Raw genomic sequence first — 5,871 nt, 5'->3', positions numbered from 1 at the left:
CAGCCCCAACCACCAGCAGGCTGGCTGCCTTAAGATCCCTTGAGCACTGAACTGCCCAGGACATGGCCCTGTCCATCAGAGTGTCCAGGGCCCACACGTCTGTGCACCAGAACAAGCCCTAAGACATCAAACACCCTGCAACCAGAGACTCAGAAGAGGCGTCACTCACCAGTGGGCCAGTTCTAGCCCCAGTACCAGCCTCACCCACCAGTGGAGGTGTGTTGGAGCTGTTGTTTTTAAGTCGTTCAGTCGTTTCCAACTGCGATCCCGTGAACTGAAGCACATCAGTCTTCTATGTCCTTCACCATCTCCTGGAGTTTGCAGTGACATGAGCAAGTCACAGACAGCAGTAACAATCATAGCTCACTTTTTGTTCCAGCAAAATGTAAGTAATTACTAACTTGGTTAATGCAGTTATTTTATGATTTTGGTGATCAAACACAAAGAATTTGTAATTGACATAATTACCATTTAGATAATAAAAGCTCTTTGATAAATATAATTAAACCTATGCCAGTTATTCTCCTGGAGTTTGCTCAAACTCATGTCCATTGAGTCAGTGATACCATCCAACCATCTCATCCTCTGTTGCCTCCTTATCCTCCTGCCCTCAATCTTTCCCAGCATAAAGGTCTTTTCCAATGAGTCAGTTCTTTGCATCAGGTGGCCAAAGTATTGAAGCTTCATCTTCAGCATCAGTCCTTCCAGTGAATATTCAGGGTTGATTTCCTTTAGGAACACTAACAGTAAAGATAGTCATCCAATCACAGAGGAGGAGGACAAAAGAAGAAAAAATATAAAACAGAACTTAAAAAAAAACAAAAATAATAAAATAGCAACAATTACATACCTATCAATGGTTACTTTATATGTAAATGGACTAAATAATCAAAAGACATAGACTGACTGAATAGATATAAAATAAGACCCATATATATTCTGCCTACAGGAGATTCAGTTCTGATCCAAAGACATACACACAGAGAAAGCAAGAGGATAGAAAATGGTATTCCATGCAAATGAAAATCAAAATAGAGCCAGGGTAGCAATACTTATATAAGTCAAAAGAGATTTTAACACAAGACTGTAAGAAGAAACAAAGAAAGCCATAAGATTAAGGGATCAATCCAAGTTGAAAATACAGCAATTGTAAATATATATATATATATATCAAATTGGCCACCTAAACACATAAAGCAAATATTAACAGATAAATGAAGAAATGGCCAGCAATAAAATAATAATAGGGACTTAATACCCCACTTACATCAATGGACAGATCATACACACACACACACATATGTGTGTATGTATTCTATATATTATACATATATACAGAGAGAGAGAATACTACTTAGCCAGAAAAAATATGAAATCTTGACAGTTGCAACGACATGGGTGAAGTTTGAGGGCATTATGCTAAGTGAAATAAGTCAGATGGAGAAAGATAAATATATATGATTTAGTCACATGTGGAATATAAAAAATAGCAAAATAAATAAAATAAACCAAGCAAAAAGAAACAGGTAGACACAGAGACTGAGGAGCTGTTAGCAGAGGGGAAGAGTAGAGGGGACAGTGAAATGGGCAAGGGGATCAACTGTGTGATGAGAGATGGAAACTAAATTTTTGATGGTGAGCCCGTTTTAGGTGTACAGAGCTAGGAATAAAATGTGGTACACATGAAATTTATATAATGTTATATGTTACCTAAATTTACATTTTTTTCTTTAAAAAATTGAGAAATAAAAAATTTACAAATAAAGTAATGACATAATGTCAGTGATTATTTTAAAAATAAATCCAATAGGGGAAAATGGAGTGTCTGGATAAAATACGATTGTCCATATATTGACACTTGTTGAATTGGAGTGATGGGGACACTGGGTTCAAGTCCTTCTCTCTCTGCTTTTGTATATGTTTGGAATTTAATTGAGAGCTAAGAAACAGAAAGCTACAGCAGAATGCTTGAACCTTGTGGCCATTTTTCATCATAATTTAAATGAACAACAAATGCAGTTTTGGAAGGAAAATGGGCATTCAACAGTGCAAATAACACAATAAAAATATTCACCTTTTTAAAAGGAAAGCAAACTAAAGCTAGGTTATGACCCCCACATTCTTTTGAAAAGCACACACATAGCTGAGAAGTCTTTCAAATATCCAGTTATCTTGAACAGGTGAACCACTTCCCAGTAAGCTTGGTGATTTCTCAGAGCTAAAGAGCGTGGGCACGTCAGTAACAGTCTACACCCTGGTTTCTCTCAGGGTCACCCAGGCCCAGCAGCAGCCTCACTGGGGAACTCATTAGAAATGGGGTCTCAGAACTCTAATGCTACTGGCACAAGGAATCACACTGTGTGATATACGTGACCTGTGTGTGTTCTGGAATGAGGCTCTTTTTATTTAGCTGCTAAACTCTAAGGAACACGTTTTTGCTGATAAAAGGAGCAATGCAGAAAAGTCAGGTTACTCTTTCTCTTTCCCACTCAGTGTCTCAGTTTATGCCACACTTTCTTGCAATCAACCTAGAAAGCACAATACATGTGTGTTGTCATTTCAACCATGTCTGACTCCCTGTGACCCTACAGACTGTAGCCCGCCAGCCTCCTCTGTCCATGGGATTCTCCAGGCAAAAATATTGCAGTGGGTTGCCATTTCCTTCTCCAGGGGATCTTCTGACCCAGGGATGGAACACGTGTCTCTTCTATCTCCTGTGTTGGCAGGCAGGTTCTTTACCACTAGAGCCACCGACGAAGCCCAGAAACCACAGTAGAGGGCAGCAAATACTTCTTTTGAAATTGCAATTTATGTGTAATGTTTGCATCATAATTATTAGCCTATTAATTCTAGGTAGTTCAGTTGTTGACCATGCTTTCGTCTGAATAAAAATCTGTTATTTCAGTGTCCTTCCTTGACAAAGTACTACAAAGCTGGAAAACACCTCAAATTAAATTATTGATTGGAAAGGAGCCAATTCATGTCACCAGGGTGAAATCTGAGACTCATAAAACGTTTGAAGTGACTTCACAGAGATGGGAACATGTACCCTTGAAGATGCTGACATTCTCCCAGCAAGCAACGAAGCTCCCTCCTCTTAGTCTGGATCCTGGTCACCCCTTCACCCTCTTCTCTCATGCTGAAAACATAGATTATCTAGTCAGGGAAAACTACACTTAGGATTTATAAGTAGTTACAAAGACCAACCTAGACAACATATTAAAAAACAGAGACATTACTTTGCCAACAAAGGTCCATCTAGTCAAAGCTGGGGTTTTTCCAGGAGTCATGTATTGATGTGAGAGTTGGACTATAAAGAAAGCTGAGCGCCGAAGAATTGATGCTTTTGAGCTGTGGTGTTGGAGAAGACTCTTGAGAGTCCCTTGGACTGCAAGGAGATCCAACCAGTTCATCCTAAAGGAGATCAGTCCTGGGTGTTCATTGGAAGGACTGATGCTGAAGCTGAAACTCCAATACTTTAGCCACCTCATGCAAGGAGCTGACTCATTGGAAAAGACCCTGATGCTGGGAAAGATTGAAGGCAGGAGGAGAAGGGGACGACAGAGGATGAGATGGCTGGATGGCATCACCGACTCAATGGACATGAGTCTGAGTAAACTCTGGGAGTTGGTGATGGACAGAGAGGCCTGGCGTGTTGTTGTCTATGGGGTGGCAAAGAGTCGGACACGACTGAGCAACTGAACTGAACTGAACTGAACAATGACTTAAGAAAGATATCACCCAGGATTTCTGTTTACATGTTTGTCATTTTTCTTGTGAAAGTGAAGTGAAAGTTAAAGTCGCTCAGCTGTGTCCAACTCTTTGTGACCCCTTGGACTATACAGCCCATGGAATTCTCTAGGCCAGAATACTGGAGTGGGTAGCCTTCACCTTCTCCAGGGGATCTTCCCAACCCAGGGATCGAACCCAGGTATCCCACATTGTGGGCAGATTCTTTCCCAGCTGAGCTGCAAGGGAAGATCATTTTTCTTACTTACTGTCAAATATTTTAATTAATATTTTTTTGTTTGTTTGTTTTTTGTTTTTTTTGGAATCTAATCAGCGAATCCTCCCAAACCCTGTTTTTCTGCAGCAGCGCGGTCAACGGAATCCTCTGGCCTTCCCTCAAGGGACTCCTAAACAGTCCTCCCACAGACTGACAGAGCCATCATTTCCAGCAGACCCTCTCTGGGTCAACCCCGCCAGACTCAAGCTCGCCGCATGCCTGTCCGCTCACTCAATCCTCCCCGGCCTTCTCTTCCGCGCACGTGGGAACAAGGGGCTCCCTCGGTGATGTCCGGCTACAAACCATTCTTAGTGCCCACGGTTCTGAGCACTGAGCATAGAAATAGCCGCTTCCTCTCTGCCCCAACGGCACAGGTGCAGCAGGGCGGCCGCACCCGTTAATATAGAAGGGTAATTGATGAGAATTTGGAAAATGCATGAGGAAGACATGTAAAACTAGTCAGTTGTGTGTGATTATACTACCTCGTGATAACCACTGTTAATAAATATTTTAATTCTTTTTCTGATAATCTTTCTTCATATGTTTCATAATACACATACCTTTGTTAAATAGTTATTTTTAAATAGGTATTATTCTTTTAAGATCAGCATATATTTCTCCAGATAGAGTAATACATGCTGTGTCAATAATATGCTGTGTCAGTTCACACTTTCTCAAGGGAAAAAATGTAATTTCTAGAGACACATCATTTTTTTTAACTTCAGTTATCTATAGGAAATATTTTGTATACTAACTATGGGTAAAATACTGTTTTGCCTAACTTTACTTGTATTACTGAGAGGTTCTGCTTACCTCTGGCGTTACATTTTCATCTGGAAAGCAGGAGTTGGAACAATGGGTCTTGAAGTTATTCCTAGTGATAGCATTCTAATTTTTTCTGTTTCATTTGCCTTTTTGTACAGTCAAGTGCGAGTTGTAAGTTAGTTTAAGTCTATGATGTTTAAATGTATTGTCTCCACCATTATAATGAGGAAGGAATAAAAGATTTTATCTTTGTAAACCTACTTGTGGAATACGGTTTGTAATGCATTTACTGTGTGAAGCTTCCAAAAGCCAAGAGGAAACAAAGTGAGATGGTGGTCCTTCTGAGAAACGCCCTCCTCTCTGTGCCTGGCTGGGTTCCGGATCCCTGTGTTGGGTGTGGCTCCACAGTAATTCTCCTGAGGTCTGGCAGCGCCTGCCAGGTGCAAGCGGAGGTGGGGAGGTGGCGGGGCTCCCAGGACCAACATCAGAAGGGCAGCTTAACTATCCTTGGTAAGCCATTCTCTGTCAGGTTTTCACAAATACTTAACCTGTAGTGAGGGGCAAGCCCCTTCTGAGAGCATTCACAGGCCCCTTCATGCTGCTGTGCCCACTTCTGAAAAGCAGAATGTAAATATACCCATTGAGGAGGCAAAGGATCATCTAACATCATTTAATTTAGTGAACATCGCCAGACATCTCCCTCTACCTTACCACCATTCCTAAAGCTTGCAGGAGAGCTACTGCATGGTTCAAAATCTGGTGTACAAACAACCATGTTCTCCATTCTCTCCTCATTTTTCTGTTGGCAGCTTGTTGGAGAGACCACTAGTGTTTAAGCCCCTACGTCACTCAAAGCCTAGACTCCTGAGTTCTGTTCCTCTCAGGACCTTAGGAAGTTCACAGTCCATAACCTCCCTTTGAACTCTGTCACCAAAACGATCTCAAGGCTAAGTGTTAAACAGTGAACAGATTCACTTCATAGGTCAGCTTGTCTGCCTGATTCAGGAAAGTTTTCTGTATGGACAGTTGTAGGTCATTCCTTTCAGAGGCAAATCCTGCTTTGTTTTCAGTGCCTAACATTATTAAAATAAACATTTCTC

General features: G+C 41.1%; 1 non-coding gene across 1 annotated transcript; it reads right to left on the bottom strand.

Moving 5' to 3' along the window:
* Positions 1-4,291: 4,291 nt before the first annotated feature.
* Positions 4,292-4,421, bottom strand: LOC133069740 (small nucleolar RNA SNORA43). The gene has a single exon (XR_009695964.1). It is a non-coding gene; the product is annotated as a small nucleolar RNA SNORA43 (small nucleolar RNA).
* Between the last annotated feature and the right edge of the window lie 1,450 nt (positions 4,422-5,871).

Source organism: Dama dama, chromosome 14 (assembly GCF_033118175.1).
Source record: "Dama dama isolate Ldn47 chromosome 14, ASM3311817v1, whole genome shotgun sequence".
In the NCBI taxonomy this organism is placed as follows: Eukaryota; Metazoa; Chordata; class Mammalia; order Artiodactyla; family Cervidae; genus Dama; species Dama dama.
The sequence above is the reverse complement of the archived record's forward strand: the minus strand, read 5'-3'. Positions and strand labels throughout refer to the sequence as shown.